This window comes from Watersipora subatra, chromosome 11, assembly GCF_963576615.1.
Source record: "Watersipora subatra chromosome 11, tzWatSuba1.1, whole genome shotgun sequence".
In the NCBI taxonomy this organism is placed as follows: Eukaryota; Metazoa; Bryozoa; class Gymnolaemata; order Cheilostomatida; family Watersiporidae; genus Watersipora; species Watersipora subatra.
This window is the reverse complement of record NC_088718.1, coordinates 12,923,018-12,940,227: the sequence shown is the minus strand read 5'-3', so window position 1 is coordinate 12,940,227 and position 17,210 is coordinate 12,923,018. Positions and strand designations below refer to the sequence as shown.

Genomic DNA, 17,210 nt, shown 5'->3' with positions numbered 1-17,210 from the left:
AAAAGTCTTTTAATTCGCTCTATCTCTTGATGTAAAATAAAAAATCATTTCCGCTTGAAAGTCTTTTAATTCGCTCTATCTCTTGTTGTAAAATAAAAAATCATTTCCATTTAAAAGTCTTTTAATTCGCTCTATCTCTTGATTTAAAACAAAAAATCATTTCCATTTAAAAGTCTCTTAATTCGCTCTATCTCTTGATATAAAATAAAAAATCATTTCCATTTAAAAGTCTTTTAATTCGCTCTATCTTTTGATATAAAATAAAAAATCATTTCCATTTAAAAGTCTTTTAATTCGCTCTATCTTTTGATATAAAATAAAAAATCATTTCCATTCAAAGGTTTTAGCCGAAACTGGATAATATGAATATTATTAGTACTTGATGCTATCCGGCTAGCTTCAATCTCCTCATCTTCACCAGCCATGCGCCGCTGCTACCCGTGTATTTTAAAGAGGATATAATTTCGATTCGTTTTCATTTTGCGCGGCGTAATAGCTCAAGAAACTCGCGTTAAGATTTCCTTTTAATTGCGCAACTCGTATGTCGGCGTTACGAGTTTACCTAAAAGCTAAAATAAATAACTAAACGAAACTCGACTCGGCCTTTCGCCGCAAAATACGCATTCTCGTAATGTAAACTCGAGCGATCGTCTTCGATCGTGATGAAACAAAACCGTACTCGCGGATGCGTAAAAGTCTAAAAGGTAAATTGTGTCAAAAAGTTTCGAAACGAATTACAAACCGGAACGTGGAATCTACGTTACGACGGCAACTAAGTTCGGTAATGAGCGCGGGCCAGCGCGTAGCTAAGGTTGCTCCATCAGTTTTTATCTTTGCGGAATTATCTCTAGCGAAAAGCCTACTTTCGCGTAAGGTCATTTCCACGCGATTATAATTATTTAAAAGGAAAATATTTACCGTAGTTTTCAAAATGCTGACGAAATAATCTAAAGCGCGTGAAGCGGCGGTAACGAGCCTGCAACCTTCGTACGAATCGGCGAGATCTTGAACGCTATGCGTTTAGCCAATGAGTGAACGAGTCGAATATTATCGAGCGCGAACAACCACGCCGTCGAAGTATGAGAGTACACACGACTCCTAATTTGCACAATATCAACGATTCGTTTGAGCCGGGAATATTCGTTACGCAATGGCAAAGTTTTAAGCTATGCGTTCGAAGTAACTCGATAGCTTTTCATAGCTAATGAGCGAGCTGGACGAATAACCGGCAGCGCGATTGACCGCTCTTTCAAATATTGAGAGAGCGAACGAATCCTAGTTTACATGGTACGCATGAATGTTTCGTTGCAGCGCGATTAACCGCTCTTTCAGATGTTGAGAGAGCAAACGAATCCTAATTTACACGTGTATATAGTAGACGTACTACGATTGTTTCGTTAGGAGTTGAAGCTACTCGCGCGGCGGTCGAACGCGAGCGTACTCGTTTGGAGGCTATTACACCATTTCTAAAGCATCGCTTTATTTGGTTCGACGTGAACATCTTTTTAACACACCTGATCGCGTAAGTAAAAGCTTTTATAATGTAGGGCTGTTTTCTTTCGAACTCGTAGATGAGAAGAACAAGCCAAAGAACGGCGCTTACTACTCACCTGTCTTTACACGCGTAGACATTAGATAGCCGGTAAACTAATAAGATCTACGATAGCGCGTCACTTTATGTCGAGAAAAAGTAACAAACTTCCTTTAAAAGAGATTTCTTCGGATTAAAAGTGAGAATATGTTATTTTTATGTTGAGATCGGACGCTGCAACAGTTTTCGTTATACACGAGTAGAGTACATCCTTCGACTACAAAAAGTGTCGCGCTTTAATTGATCACGCTTGCCAGAAGGGTTTTGACGCGGAAATGCAGCAGCAAAGTTATATATACTGTTACACACTACACGTACGTAGTACATAGTACATAGTATATGTATATATATATAACGCATACGTAGTACATGTTCATGTACATGAACATGTACATGTACATGTAGATGAAGATAGCGCGAAGATCGCGATGAAGATAGCAAGATGTAAAAATAAATAAAAAGTCTACAGCACCCGGTATTCCCAGGCGGTCACCCATCCAAGTACTAACCGGGCTCGACGTTGCTTAGCTTCAGTGATCGGACGAGAACTGGCGTTTTCAACGTGATATGGCCGTAGACACTGATGCGCTCTTCGAGACACGCTATTAACGCAGAGTTATAATAATGCTCACCAAGCCGTGACTATATTGTCCAATGGGCGTTCGCTGATTATTGCCACGTTTCTCATTTAGCGTCTGTTGAAGCTTACTAAATGTCTACGGCCATATCACGTTGAAAACGCCAGTTCTCGTCCGATCACTGAAGCTAAGCAACGTCGAGCCCGGTTAGTACTTGGATGGGTGACCGCCTGGGAATACCGGGTGCTGTAGACCTTTAGTTTTTATCAAAATTATACTAATTTAGAATTTTCAAGCTTCTTTAATTCACTCTATCTCTTGATATAGAATAAAAAATCATTTCCGCTTGAAAGTCTTTTAATTCGCTCTATCTCTTGATGTAAAATAAAAAATCATTTCCGCTTGAAAGTCTTTTAATTCGCTCTATCTCTTGATGTAAAATAAAAAATCATTTCCATTTAAAAGTCTTTTAATTCGCTCTATCTCTTGATTTAAAACAAAAAATCATTTCCATTTAAAAGTCTCTTAATTCGCTCTATCTCTTGATATAAAATAAAAAATCATTTCCATTTAAAAGTCTTTTAATTCGCTCTATCTTTTGATATAAAATAAAAAATCATTTCCATTTAAAAGTCTTTTAATTCGCTCTATCTTTTGATATAAAATAAAAAATCATTTCCATTCAAAGGTTTTAGCCGAAACTGGATAATATGAATATTATTAGTACTTGATGCTATCCGGCTAGCTTCAATCTCCTCATCTTCACCAGCCATGCGCCGCTGCTACCCGTGTATTTTAAAGAGGATATAATTTCGATTCGTTTTCATTTTGCGCGGCGTAATAGCTCAAGAAACTCGCGTTAAGATTTCCTTTTAATTGCGCAACTCGTATGTCGGCGTTACGAGTTTACCTAAAAGCTAAAATAAATAACTAAACGAAACTCGACTCGGCCTTTCGCCGCAAAATACGCATTCTCGTAATGTAAACTCGAGCGATCGTCTTCGATCGTGATGAAACAAAACCGTACTCGCGGATGCGTAAAAGTCTAAAAGGTAAATTGTGTCAAAAAGTTTCGAAACGAATTACAAACCGGAACGTGGAATCTACGTTACGACGGCAACTAAGTTCGGTGATGAGCGCGGGCCAGCGCGTAGCTAAGGTTGCTCCATCAGTTTTTATCTTTGCGGAACTATCTCTAGCGAAAAGCCTACTTTCGCGTAAGGTCATTTCCACGCGATTATAATTATTTAAAAGGAAAATATTTACCGTAGTTTTCAAAATGCTGACGAAATAATCTAAAGCGCGTGAAGCGGCGGTAACGAGCCTGCAACCTTCGTACGAATCGGCGAGATCTTGAACGCTATGCGTTTAGCCAATGAGTGAACGAGTCGAATATTATCGAGCGCGAACAACCACGCCGTCGAAGTATGAGAGTACACACGACTCCTAATTTGCACAATATCAACGATTCGTTTGAGCCGGGAATATTCGTTACGCAATGGCAAAGTTTTAAGCTATGCGTTCGAAGTAACTCGATAGCTTTTCATAGCTAATGAGCGAGCTGGACGAATAACCGGCAGCGCGATTGACCGCTCTTTCAAATATTGAGAGAGAGCGGTCAATCGCGCTGCCGGTTATTCGTCCAGCTCGCTCATTAGCTATGAAAAGCTATCGAGTTACTTCCTAGTAACTCGATAGCTTTTCATCGAACGAATCCTAGTTTACATGGTACGCATGAATGTTTCGTTGCAGCGCGATTAACCGCTCTTTCAGATGTTGAGAGAGCAAACGAATCCTAATTTACACGTGTATATAGTAGACGTACTACGATTGTTTCGTTAGGAGTTGAAGCTACTCGCGCGGCGGTCGAACGCGAGCGTACTCGTTTGGAGGCTATTACACCATTTCTAAAGCATCGCTTTATTTGGTTCGACGTGAACATCTTTTTAACACACCTGTTCGCGTAAGTAAAAGCTTTCTATGTAGGGCTGTTTTCTTTCGAACTCGTAGATGAGAAGAACAAGCCAAAGAACGGCGCTTACTACTCACCTGTCTTTACACGCGTAGACATTAGATAGCCGGTAAACTAATAAGATCTACGATAGCGCGTCACTTTATGTCGAGAAAAAGTAACAAACTTCCTTTAAAAGAGATTTCTTCGGATTAAAAGTGAGAATATGTTATTTTTATGTTGAGATCGGACGCTGCAACAGTTTTCGTTATACACGAGTAGAGTACATCCTTCGACTACAAAAAGTGTCGCGCTTTAATTGATCACGCTTGCCAGAAGGGTTTTGACGCGGAAATGCAGCAGCAAAGTTATATATACTGTTACACACTACACGTACGTAGTACATAGTATATGTATATATATATAACGCATACGTAGTACATGTTCATGTACATGAACATGTACATGTACATGTTCATGTACATGTACATGTACATGTAGATGAAGATAGCGCGAAGATCGCGATGAAGATAGCAAGATGTAAAAATAAATAAAAAGTCTACAGCACCCGGTATTCCCAGGCGGTCACCCATCCAAGTACTAACCGGGCTCGACGTTGCTTAGCTTCAGTGATCGGACGAGAACTGGCGTTTTCAACGTGATATGGCCGTAGACACTGATGCGCTCTTCGAGACACGCTATTAACGCAGAGTTATAATAATGCTCACCAAGCCGTGACTATATTGTCCAATGGGCGTTCGCTGATTATTGCCACGTTTCTCATTAGCGTCTGTTGAAGCTTACTAAATGTCTACGGCCATATCACGTTGAAAACGCCAGTTCTCGTCCGATCACTGAAGCTAAGCAACGTCGAGCCCGGTTAGTACTTGGATGGGTGACCGCCTGGGAATACCGGGTGCTGTAGACCTTTAGTTTTTATCAAAATTATACTAATTTAGAATTTTCAAGCTTCTTTAATTCACTCTATCTCTTGATATAGAATAAAAAATCATTTCCGCTTGAAAGTCTTTTAATTCGCTCTATCTCTTGATGTAAAATAAAAAATCATTTCCGCTTGAAAGTCTTTTAATTCGCTCTATCTCTTGATGTAAAATAAAAAATCATTTCCATTTAAAAGTCTTTTAATTCGCTCTATCTCTTGATTTAAAACAAAAAATCATTTCCATTTAAAAGTCTCTTAATTCGCTCTATCTCTTGATATAAAATAAAAAATCATTTCCATTTAAAAGTCTTTTAATTCGCTCTATCTCTTGATGTAAAATAAAAAATCATTTCCGCTTGAAAGTCTTTTAATTCGCTCTATCTCTTGTTGTAAAATAAAAAATCATTTCCATTTAAAAGTCTTTTAATTCGCTCTATCTCTTGATTTAAAACAAAAAATCATTTCCATTTAAAAGTCTCTTAATTCGCTCTATCTCTTGATATAAAATAAAAAATCATTTCCATTTAAAAGTCTTTTAATTCGCTCTATCTTTTGATATAAAATAAAAAATCTTTTCCATTTAAAAGTCTTTTAATTCGCTCTATCTTTTGATATAAAATAAAAAATCATTTCCATTCAAAGGTTTTAGCCGAAACTGGATAATATGAATATTATTAGTACTTGATGCTATCCGGCTAGCTTCAATCTCCTCATCTTCACCAGCCATGCGCCGCTGCTACCCGTGTATTTTAAAGAGGATATAATTTCGATTCGTTTTCATTTTGCGCGGCGTAATAGCTCAAGAAACTCGCGTTAAGATTTCCTTTTAATTGCGCAACTCGTATGTCGGCGTTACGAGTTTACCTAAAAGCTAAAATAAATAACTAAACGAAACTCGACTCGGCCTTTCGCCGCAAAATACGCATTCTCGTAATGTAAACTCGAGCGATCGTCTTCGATCGTGATGAAACAAAACCGTACTCGCGGATGCGTAAAAGTCTAAAAGGTAAATTGTGTCAAAAAGTTTCGAAACGAATTACAAACCGGAACGTGGAATCTACGTTACGACGGCAACTAAGTTCGGTAATGAGCGCGGGCCAGCGCGTAGCTAAGGTTGCTCCATCAGTTTTTATCTTTGCGGAATTATCTCTAGCGAAAAGCCTACTTTCGCGTAAGGTCATTTCCACGCGATTATAATTATTTAAAAGGAAAATATTTACCGTAGTTTTCAAAATGCTGACGAAATAATCTAAAGCGCGTGAAGCGGCGGTAACGAGCCTGCAACCTTCGTACGAATCGGCGAGATCTTGAACGCTATGCGTTTAGCCAATGAGTGAACGAGTCGAATATTATCGAGCGCGAACAACCACGCCGTCGAAGTATGAGAGTACACACGACTCCTAATTTGCACAATATCAACGATTCGTTTGAGCCGGGAATATTCGTTACGCAATGGCAAAGTTTTAAGCTATGCGTTCGAAGTAACTCGATAGCTTTTCATAGCTAATGAGCGAGCTGGACGAATAACCGGCAGCGCGATTGACCGCTCTTTCAAATATTGAGAGAGCGAACGAATCCTAGTTTACATGGTACGCATGAATGTTTCGTTGCAGCGCGATTAACCGCTCTTTCAGATGTTGAGAGAGCAAACGAATCCTAATTTACACGTGTATATAGTAGACGTACTACGATTGTTTCGTTAGGAGTTGAAGCTACTCGCGCGGCGGTCGAACGCGAGCGTACTCGTTTGGAGGCTATTACACCATTTCTAAAGCATCGCTTTATTTGGTTCGACGTGAACATCTTTTTAACACACCTGTTCGCGTAAGTAAAAGCTTTCTATGTAGGGCTGTTTTCTTTCGAACTCGTAGATGAGAAGAACAAGCCAAAGAACGGCGCTTACTACTCACCTGTCTTTACACGCGTAGACATTAGATAGCCGGTAAACTAATAAGATCTACGATAGCGCGTCACTTTATGTCGAGAAAAAGTAACAAACTTCCTTTAAAAGAGATTTCTTCGGATTAAAAGTGAGAATATGTTATTTTTATGTTGAGATCGGACGCTGCAACAGTTTTCGTTATACACGAGTAGAGTACATCCTTCGACTACAAAAAGTGTCGCGCTTTAATTGATCACGCTTGCCAGAAGGGTTTTGACGCGGAAATGCAGCAGCAAAGTTATATATACTGTTACACACTACACGTACGTAGTACATAGTATATGTATATATATATAACGCATACGTAGTACATGTTCATGTACATGAACATGTACATGTACATGTAGATGAAGATAGCGCGAAGATCGCGATGAAGATAGCAAGATGTAAAAATAAATAAAAAGTCTACAGCACCCGGTATTCCCAGGCGGTCACCCATCCAAGTACTAACCGGGCTCGACGTTGCTTAGCTTCAGTGATCGGACGAGAACTGGCGTTTTCAACGTGATATGGCCGTAGACACTGATGCGCTCTTCGAGACACGCTATTAACGCAGAGTTATAATAATGCTCACCAAGCCGTGACTATATTGTCCAATGGGCGTTCGCTGATTATTGCCACGTTTCTCATTAGCGTCTGTTGAAGCTTACTAAATGTCTACGGCCATATCACGTTGAAAACGCCAGTTCTCGTCCGATCACTGAAGCTAAGCAACGTCGAGCCCGGTTAGTACTTGGATGGGTGACCGCCTGGGAATACCGGGTGCTGTAGACCTTCAGTTTTTATCAAAATTATACTAATTTAGAATTTTCAAGCTTCTTTAATTCGCTCTATCTCTTGATATAAAATAAAAAATCATTTCCATTTAAAAGTCTTTTAATTCGCTCTATCTCTTGATGTAAAATAAAAAATCATTTCCGCTTGAAAGTCTTTTAATTCGCTCTATCTCTTGTTGTAAAATAAAAAATCATTTCCATTTAAAAGTCTTTTAATTCGCTCTATCTCTTGATTTAAAACAAAAAATCATTTCCATTTAAAAGTCTCTTAATTCGCTCTATCTCTTGATATAAAATAAAAAATCATTTCCATTTAAAAGTCTTTTAATTCGCTCTATCTTTTGATATAAAATAAAAAATCATTTCCATTTAAAAGTCTTTTAATTCGCTCTATCTTTTGATATAAAATAAAAAATCATTTCCATTCAAAGGTTTTAGCCGAAACTGGATAATATGAATATTATTAGTACTTGATGCTATCCGGCTAGCTTCAATCTCCTCATCTTCACCAGCCATGCGCCGCTGCTACCCGTGTATTTTAAAGAGGATATAATTTCGATTCGTTTTCATTTTGCGCGGCGTAATAGCTCAAGAAACTCGCGTTAAGATTTCCTTTTAATTGCGCAACTCGTATGTCGGCGTTACGAGTTTACCTAAAAGCTAAAATAAATAACTAAACGAAACTCGACTCGGCCTTTCGCCGCAAAATACGCATTCTCGTAATGTAAACTCGAGCGATCGTCTTCGATCGTGATGAAACAAAACCGTACTCGCGGATGCGTAAAAGTCTAAAAGGTAAATTGTGTCAAAAAGTTTCGAAACGAATTACAAACCGGAACGTGGAATCTACGTTACGACGGCAACTAAGTTCGGTAATGAGCGCGGGCCAGCGCGTAGCTAAGGTTGCTCCATCAGTTTTTATCTTTGCGGAATTATCTCTAGCGAAAAGCCTACTTTCGCGTAAGGTCATTTCCACGCGATTATAATTATTTAAAAGGAAAATATTTACCGTAGTTTTCAAAATGCTGACGAAATAATCTAAAGCGCGTGAAGCGGCGGTAACGAGCCTGCAACCTTCGTACGAATCGGCGAGATCTTGAACGCTATGCGTTTAGCCAATGAGTGAACGAGTCGAATATTATCGAGCGCGAACAACCACGCCGTCGAAGTATGAGAGTACACACGACTCCTAATTTGCACAATATCAACGATTCGTTTGAGCCGGGAATATTCGTTACGCAATGGCAAAGTTTTAAGCTATGCGTTCGAAGTAACTCGATAGCTTTTCATAGCTAATGAGCGAGCTGGACGAATAACCGGCAGCGCGATTGACCGCTCTTTCAAATATTGAGAGAGCGAACGAATCCTAGTTTACATGGTACGCATGAATGTTTCGTTGCAGCGCGATTAACCGCTCTTTCAGATGTTGAGAGAGCAAACGAATCCTAATTTACACGTGTATATAGTAGACGTACTACGATTGTTTCGTTAGGAGTTGAAGCTACTCGCGCGGCGGTCGAACGCGAGCGTACTCGTTTGGAGGCTATTACACCATTTCTAAAGCATCGCTTTATTTGGTTCGACGTGAACATCTTTTTAACACACCTGTTCGCGTAAGTAAAAGCTTTCTATGTAGGGCTGTTTTCTTTCGAACTCGTAGATGAGAAGAACAAGCCAAAGAACGGCGCTTACTACTCACCTGTCTTTACACGCGTAGACATTAGATAGCCGGTAAACTAATAAGATCTACGATAGCGCGTCACTTTATGTCGAGAAAAAGTAACAAACTTCCTTTAAAAGAGATTTCTTCGGATTAAAAGTGAGAATATGTTATTTTTATGTTGAGATCGGACGCTGCAACAGTTTTCGTTATACACGAGTAGAGTACATCCTTCGACTACAAAAAGTGTCGCGCTTTAATTGATCACGCTTGCCAGAAGGGTTTTGACGCGGAAATGCAGCAGCAAAGTTATATATACTGTTACACACTACACGTACGTAGTACATAGTATATGTATATATATATAACGCATACGTAGTACATGTTCATGTACATGAACATGTACATGTACATGTAGATGAAGATAGCGCGAAGATCGCGATGAAGATAGCAAGATGTAAAAATAAATAAAAAGTCTACAGCACCCGGTATTCCCAGGCGGTCACCCATCCAAGTACTAACCGGGCTCGACGTTGCTTAGCTTCAGTGATCGGACGAGAACTGGCGTTTTCAACGTGATATGGCCGTAGACACTGATGCGCTCTTCGAGACACGCTATTAACGCAGAGTTATAATAATGCTCACCAAGCCGTGACTATATTGTCCAATGGGCGTTCGCTGATTATTGCCACGTTTCTCATTAGCGTCTGTTGAAGCTTACTAAATGTCTACGGCCATATCACGTTGAAAACGCCAGTTCTCGTCCGATCACTGAAGCTAAGCAACGTCGAGCCCGGTTAGTACTTGGATGGGTGACCGCCTGGGAATACCGGGTGCTGTAGACCTTCAGTTTTTATCAAAATTATACTAATTTAGAATTTTCAAGCTTCTTTAATTCGCTCTATCTCTTGATATAAAATAAAAAATCATTTCCATTTAAAAGTCTTTTAATTCGCTCTATCTCTTGATGTAAAATAAAAAATCATTTCCGCTTGAAAGTCTTTTAATTCGCTCTATCTCTTGTTGTAAAATAAAAAATCATTTCCATTTAAAAGTCTTTTAATTCGCTCTATCTCTTGATTTAAAACAAAAAATCATTTCCATTTAAAAGTCTCTTAATTCGCTCTATCTCTTGATATAAAATAAAAAATCATTTCCATTTAAAAGTCTTTTAATTCGCTCTATCTTTTGATATAAAATAAAAAATCATTTCCATTTAAAAGTCTTTTAATTCGCTCTATCTTTTGATATAAAATAAAAAATCATTTCCATTCAAAGGTTTTAGCCGAAACTGGATAATATGAATATTATTAGTACTTGATGCTATCCGGCTAGCTTCAATCTCCTCATCTTCACCAGCCATGCGCCGCTGCTACCCGTGTATTTTAAAGAGGATATAATTTCGATTCGTTTTCATTTTGCGCGGCGTAATAGCTCAAGAAACTCGCGTTAAGATTTCCTTTTAATTGCGCAACTCGTATGTCGGCGTTACGAGTTTACCTAAAAGCTAAAATAAATAACTAAACGAAACTCGACTCGGCCTTTCGCCGCAAAATACGCATTCTCGTAATGTAAACTCGAGCGATCGTCTTCGATCGTGATGAAACAAAACCGTACTCGCGGATGCGTAAAAGTCTAAAAGGTAAATTGTGTCAAAAAGTTTCGAAACGAATTACAAACCGGAACGTGGAATCTACGTTACGACGGCAACTAAGTTCGGTAATGAGCGCGGGCCAGCGCGTAGCTAAGGTTGCTCCATCAGTTTTTATCTTTGCGGAATTATCTCTAGCGAAAAGCCTACTTTCGCGTAAGGTCATTTCCACGCGATTATAATTATTTAAAAGGAAAATATTTACCGTAGTTTTCAAAATGCTGACGAAATAATCTAAAGCGCGTGAAGCGGCGGTAACGAGCCTGCAACCTTCGTACGAATCGGCGAGATCTTGAACGCTATGCGTTTAGCCAATGAGTGAACGAGTCGAATATTATCGAGCGCGAACAACCACGCCGTCGAAGTATGAGAGTACACACGACTCCTAATTTGCACAATATCAACGATTCGTTTGAGCCGGGAATATTCGTTACGCAATGGCAAAGTTTTAAGCTATGCGTTCGAAGTAACTCGATAGCTTTTCATAGCTAATGAGCGAGCTGGACGAATAACCGGCAGCGCGATTGACCGCTCTTTCAAATATTGAGAGAGCGAACGAATCCTAGTTTACATGGTACGCATGAATGTTTCGTTGCAGCGCGATTAACCGCTCTTTCAGATGTTGAGAGAGCAAACGAATCCTAATTTACACGTGTATATAGTAGACGTACTACGATTGTTTCGTTAGGAGTTGAAGCTACTCGCGCGGCGGTCGAACGCGAGCGTACTCGTTTGGAGGCTATTACACCATTTCTAAAGCATCGCTTTATTTGGTTCGACGTGAACATCTTTTTAACACACCTGTTCGCGTAAGTAAAAGCTTTCTATGTAGGGCTGTTTTCTTTCGAACTCGTAGATGAGAAGAACAAGCCAAAGAACGGCGCTTACTACTCACCTGTCTTTACACGCGTAGACATTAGATAGCCGGTAAACTAATAAGATCTACGATAGCGCGTCACTTTATGTCGAGAAAAAGTAACAAACTTCCTTTAAAAGAGATTTCTTCGGATTAAAAGTGAGAATATGTTATTTTTATGTTGAGATCGGACGCTGCAACAGTTTTCGTTATACACGAGTAGAGTACATCCTTCGACTACAAAAAGTGTCGCGCTTTAATTGATCACGCTTGCCAGAAGGGTTTTGACGCGGAAATGCAGCAGCAAAGTTATATATACTGTTACACACTACACGTACGTAGTACATAGTATATGTATATATATATAACGCATACGTAGTACATGTTCATGTACATGAACATGTACATGTACATGTAGATGAAGATAGCGCGAAGATCGCGATGAAGATAGCAAGATGTAAAAATAAATAAAAAGTCTACAGCACCCGGTATTCCCAGGCGGTCACCCATCCAAGTACTAACCGGGCTCGACGTTGCTTAGCTTCAGTGATCGGACGAGAACTGGCGTTTTCAACGTGATATGGCCGTAGACACTGATGCGCTCTTCGAGACACGCTATTAACGCAGAGTTATAATAATGCTCACCAAGCCGTGACTATATTGTCCAATGGGCGTTCGCTGATTATTGCCACGTTTCTCATTAGCGTCTGTTGAAGCTTACTAAATGTCTACGGCCATATCACGTTGAAAACGCCAGTTCTCGTCCGATCACTGAAGCTAAGCAACGTCGAGCCCGGTTAGTACTTGGATGGGTGACCGCCTGGGAATACCGGGTGCTGTAGACCTTTAGTTTTTATCAAAATTATACTAATTTAGAATTTTCAAGCTTCTTTAATTCGCTCTATCTCTTGATATAAAATAAAAAATCATTTCCATTTAAAAGTCTTTTAATTCGCTCTATCTCTTGATGTAAAATAAAAAATCATTTCCGCTTGAAAGTCTTTTAATTCGCTCTATCTCTTGTTGTAAAATAAAAAATCATTTCCATTTAAAAGTCTTTTAATTCGCTCTATCTCTTGATTTAAAACAAAAAATCATTTCCATTTAAAAGTCTCTTAATTCGCTCTATCTCTTGATATAAAATAAAAAATCATTTCCATTTAAAAGTCTTTTAATTCGCTCTATCTTTTGATATAAAATAAAAAATCATTTCCATTTAAAAGTCTTTTAATTCGCTCTATCTTTTGATATAAAATAAAAAATCATTTCCATTCAAAGGTTTTAGCCGAAACTGGATAATATGAATATTATTAGTACTTGATGCTATCCGGCTAGCTTCAATCTCCTCATCTTCACCAGCCATGCGCCGCTGCTACCCGTGTATTTTAAAGAGGATATAATTTCGATTCGTTTTCATTTTGCGCGGCGTAATAGCTCAAGAAACTCGCGTTAAGATTTCCTTTTAATTGCGCAACTCGTATGTCGGCGTTACGAGTTTACCTAAAAGCTAAAATAAATAACTAAACGAAACTCGACTCGGCCTTTCGCCGCAAAATACGCATTCTCGTAATGTAAACTCGAGCGATCGTCTTCGATCGTGATGAAACAAAACCGTACTCGCGGATGCGTAAAAGTCTAAAAGGTAAATTGTGTCAAAAAGTTTCGAAACGAATTACAAACCGGAACGTGGAATCTACGTTACGACGGCAACTAAGTTCGGTAATGAGCGCGGGCCAGCGCGTAGCTAAGGTTGCTCCATCAGTTTTTATCTTTGCGGAATTATCTCTAGCGAAAAGCCTACTTTCGCGTAAGGTCATTTCCACGCGATTATAATTATTTAAAAGGAAAATATTTACCGTAGTTTTCAAAATGCTGACGAAATAATCTAAAGCGCGTGAAGCGGCGGTAACGAGCCTGCAACCTTCGTACGAATCGGCGAGATCTTGAACGCTATGCGTTTAGCCAATGAGTGAACGAGTCGAATATTATCGAGCGCGAACAACCACGCCGTCGAAGTATGAGAGTACACACGACTCCTAATTTGCACAATATCAACGATTCGTTTGAGCCGGGAATATTCGTTACGCAATGGCAAAGTTTTAAGCTATGCGTTCGAAGTAACTCGATAGCTTTTCATAGCTAATGAGCGAGCTGGACGAATAACCGGCAGCGCGATTGACCGCTCTTTCAAATATTGAGAGAGCGAACGAATCCTAGTTTACATGGTACGCATGAATGTTTCGTTGCAGCGCGATTAACCGCTCTTTCAGATGTTGAGAGAGCAAACGAATCCTAATTTACACGTGTATATAGTAGACGTACTACGATTGTTTCGTTAGGAGTTGAAGCTACTCGCGCGGCGGTCGAACGCGAGCGTACTCGTTTGGAGGCTATTACACCATTTCTAAAGCATCGCTTTATTTGGTTCGACGTGAACATCTTTTTAACACACCTGTTCGCGTAAGTAAAAGCTTTCTATGTAGGGCTGTTTTCTTTCGAACTCGTAGATGAGAAGAACAAGCCAAAGAACGGCGCTTACTACTCACCTGTCTTTACACGCGTAGACATTAGATAGCCGGTAAACTAATAAGATCTACGATAGCGCGTCACTTTATGTCGAGAAAAAGTAACAAACTTCCTTTAAAAGAGATTTCTTCGGATTAAAAGTGAGAATATGTTATTTTTATGTTGAGATCGGACGCTGCAACAGTTTTCGTTATACACGAGTAGAGTACATCCTTCGACTACAAAAAGTGTCGCGCTTTAATTGATCACGCTTGCCAGAAGGGTTTTGACGCGGAAATGCAGCAGCAAAGTTATATATACTGTTACACACTACACGTACGTAGTACATAGTATATGTATATATATATAACGCATACGTAGTACATGTTCATGTACATGAACATGTACATGTACATGTAGATGAAGATAGCGCGAAGATCGCGATGAAGATAGCAAGATGTAAAAATAAATAAAAAGTCTACAGCACCCGGTATTCCCAGGCGGTCACCCATCCAAGTACTAACCGGGCTCGACGTTGCTTAGCTTCAGTGATCGGACGAGAACTGGCGTTTTCAACGTGATATGGCCGTAGACACTGATGCGCTCTTCGAGACACGCTATTAACGCAGAGTTATAATAATGCTCACCAAGCCGTGACTATATTGTCCAATGGGCGTTCGCTGATTATTGCCACGTTTCTCATTAGCGTCTGTTGAAGCTTACTAAATGTCTACGGCCATATCACGTTGAAAACGCCAGTTCTCGTCCGATCACTGAAGCTAAGCAACGTCGAGCCCGGTTAGTACTTGGATGGGTGACCGCCTGGGAATACCGGGTGCTGTAGACCTTTAGTTTTTATCAAAATTATACTAATTTAGAATTTTCAAGCTTCTTTAATTCACTCTATCTCTTGATATAGAATAAAAAATCATTTCCGCTCGAAAGTCTTTTAATTCGCTCTATCTCTTGATGTAAAATAAAAAATCATTTCCGCTTGAAAGTCTTTTAATTCGCTCTATCTCTTGATGTAAAATAAAAAATCATTTCCATTTAAAAGTCTTTTAATTCGCTCTATCTCTTGATTTAAAACAAAAAATCATTTCCATTTAAAAGTCTCTTAATTCGCTCTATCTCTTGATATAAAATAAAAAATCATTTCCATTTAAAAGTCTTTTAATTCGCTCTATCTTTTGATATAAAATAAAAAATCATTTCCATTTAAAAGTCTTTTAATTCGCTCTATCTTTTGATATAAAATAAAAAATCATTTCCATTCAAAGGTTTTAGCCGAAACTGGATAATATGAATATTATTAGTACTTGATGCTATCCGGCTAGCTTCAATCTCCTCATCTTCACCAGCCATGCGCCGCTGCTACCCGTGTATTTTAAAGAGGATATAATTTCGATTCGTTTTCATTTCGCGCGGCGTAATAGCTCAAGAAACTCGCGTTAAGATTTCCTTTTAATTGCGCAACTCGTATGTCGGCGTTACGAGTTTACCTAAAAGCTAAAATAAATAACTAAACGAAACTCGACTCGGCCTTTCGCCGCAAAATACGCATTCTCGTAATGTAAACTCGAGCGATCGTCTTCGATCGTGATGAAACAAAACCGTACTCGCGGATGCGTAAAAGTCTAAAAGGTAAATTGTGTCAAAAAGTTTCGAAACGAATTACAAACCGGAACGTGGAATCTACGTTACGACGGCAACTAAGTTCGGTGATGAGCGCGGGCCAGCGCGTAGCTAAGGTTGCTCCATCAGTTTTTATCTTTGCGGAACTATCTCTAGCGAAAAGCCTACTTTCGCGTAAGGTCATTTCCACGCGATTATAATTATTTAAAAGGAAAATATTTACCGTAGTTTTCAAAATGCTGACGAAATAATCTAAAGCGCGTGAAGCGGCGGTAACGAGCCTGCAACCTTCGTACGAATCGGCGAGATCTTGAACGCTATGCGTTTAGCCAATGAGTGAACGAGTCGAATATTATCGAGCGCGAACAACCACGCCGTCGAAGTATGAGAGTACACACGACTCCTAATTTGCACAATATCAACGATTCGTTTGAGCCGGGAATATTCGTTACGCAATGGCAAAGTTTTAAGCTATGCGTTCGAAGTAACTCGATAGCTTTTCATAGCTAATGAGCGAGCTGGACGAATAACCGGCAGCGCGATTGACCGCTCTTTCAAATATTGAGAGAGAGCGGTCAATCGCGCTGCCGGTTATTCGTCCAGCTCGCTCATTAGCTATGAAAAGCTATCGAGTTACTTCCTAGTAACTCGATAGCTTTTCATCGAACGAATCCTAGTTTACATGGTACGCATGAATGTTTCGTTGCAGCGCGATTAACCGCTCTTTCAGATGTTGAGAGAGCAAACGAATCCTAATTTACACGTGTATATAGTAGACGTACTACGATTGTTTCGTTAGGAGTTGAAGCTACTCGCGCGGCGGTCGAACGCGAGCGTACTCGTTTGGAGGCTATTACACCATTTCTAAAGCATCGCTTTATTTGGTTCGACGTGAACATCTTTTTAACACACCTGTTCGCGTAAGTAAAAGCTTTCTATGTAGGGCTGTTTTCTTTCGAACTCGTAGATGAGAAGAACAAGCCAAAGAACGGCGCTTACTACTCACCTGTCTTTACACGCGTAGACATTAGATAGCCGGTAAACTAATAAGATCTACGATAGCGCGTCACTTTATGTCGAGAAAAAGTAACAAACTTCCTTTAAAAGAGATTTCTTCGGATT

General features: G+C 39.5%; 12 non-coding genes across 12 annotated transcripts; 6 read left to right on the top strand and 6 right to left on the bottom strand.

The window, feature by feature from the left end:
• Positions 1 to 2,051: 2,051 nt before the first annotated feature.
• LOC137409013 (5S ribosomal RNA) lies at positions 2,052 to 2,170 on the bottom strand. Its single transcript, XR_010980260.1, has one exon. It is a non-coding gene; the product is annotated as a 5S ribosomal RNA (ribosomal RNA).
• Positions 2,171 to 2,305: 135 nt separating this feature from the next.
• Positions 2,306 to 2,424, top strand: LOC137409474 (5S ribosomal RNA). Its single transcript, XR_010980692.1, has one exon. It is a non-coding gene; the product is annotated as a 5S ribosomal RNA (ribosomal RNA).
• A 2,252-nt stretch (positions 2,425 to 4,676) lies between these two features.
• On the bottom strand, positions 4,677 to 4,795 carry LOC137409012 (5S ribosomal RNA). The gene has a single exon (XR_010980259.1). It is a non-coding gene; the product is annotated as a 5S ribosomal RNA (ribosomal RNA).
• Positions 4,796 to 4,929: 134 nt separating this feature from the next.
• LOC137409472 (5S ribosomal RNA) lies at positions 4,930 to 5,048 on the top strand. The gene has a single exon (XR_010980690.1). It is a non-coding gene; the product is annotated as a 5S ribosomal RNA (ribosomal RNA).
• Positions 5,049 to 7,407: 2,359 nt separating this feature from the next.
• Positions 7,408 to 7,526, bottom strand: LOC137409011 (5S ribosomal RNA). The gene has a single exon (XR_010980258.1). It is a non-coding gene; the product is annotated as a 5S ribosomal RNA (ribosomal RNA).
• Positions 7,527 to 7,660: 134 nt separating this feature from the next.
• Positions 7,661 to 7,779, top strand: LOC137409471 (5S ribosomal RNA). Its single transcript, XR_010980689.1, has one exon. It is a non-coding gene; the product is annotated as a 5S ribosomal RNA (ribosomal RNA).
• Positions 7,780 to 9,914: 2,135 nt separating this feature from the next.
• On the bottom strand, positions 9,915 to 10,033 carry LOC137409010 (5S ribosomal RNA). The gene has a single exon (XR_010980257.1). It is a non-coding gene; the product is annotated as a 5S ribosomal RNA (ribosomal RNA).
• A 134-nt stretch (positions 10,034 to 10,167) lies between these two features.
• On the top strand, positions 10,168 to 10,286 carry LOC137409470 (5S ribosomal RNA). The gene has a single exon (XR_010980688.1). It is a non-coding gene; the product is annotated as a 5S ribosomal RNA (ribosomal RNA).
• Positions 10,287 to 12,421: 2,135 nt separating this feature from the next.
• LOC137409009 (5S ribosomal RNA) lies at positions 12,422 to 12,540 on the bottom strand. Its single transcript, XR_010980256.1, has one exon. It is a non-coding gene; the product is annotated as a 5S ribosomal RNA (ribosomal RNA).
• A 134-nt stretch (positions 12,541 to 12,674) lies between these two features.
• LOC137409469 (5S ribosomal RNA) lies at positions 12,675 to 12,793 on the top strand. Its single transcript, XR_010980687.1, has one exon. It is a non-coding gene; the product is annotated as a 5S ribosomal RNA (ribosomal RNA).
• A 2,135-nt stretch (positions 12,794 to 14,928) lies between these two features.
• Positions 14,929 to 15,047, bottom strand: LOC137409008 (5S ribosomal RNA). Its single transcript, XR_010980255.1, has one exon. It is a non-coding gene; the product is annotated as a 5S ribosomal RNA (ribosomal RNA).
• Positions 15,048 to 15,181: 134 nt separating this feature from the next.
• Positions 15,182 to 15,300, top strand: LOC137409468 (5S ribosomal RNA). Its single transcript, XR_010980686.1, has one exon. It is a non-coding gene; the product is annotated as a 5S ribosomal RNA (ribosomal RNA).
• Positions 15,301 to 17,210: the final 1,910 nt, after the last annotated feature.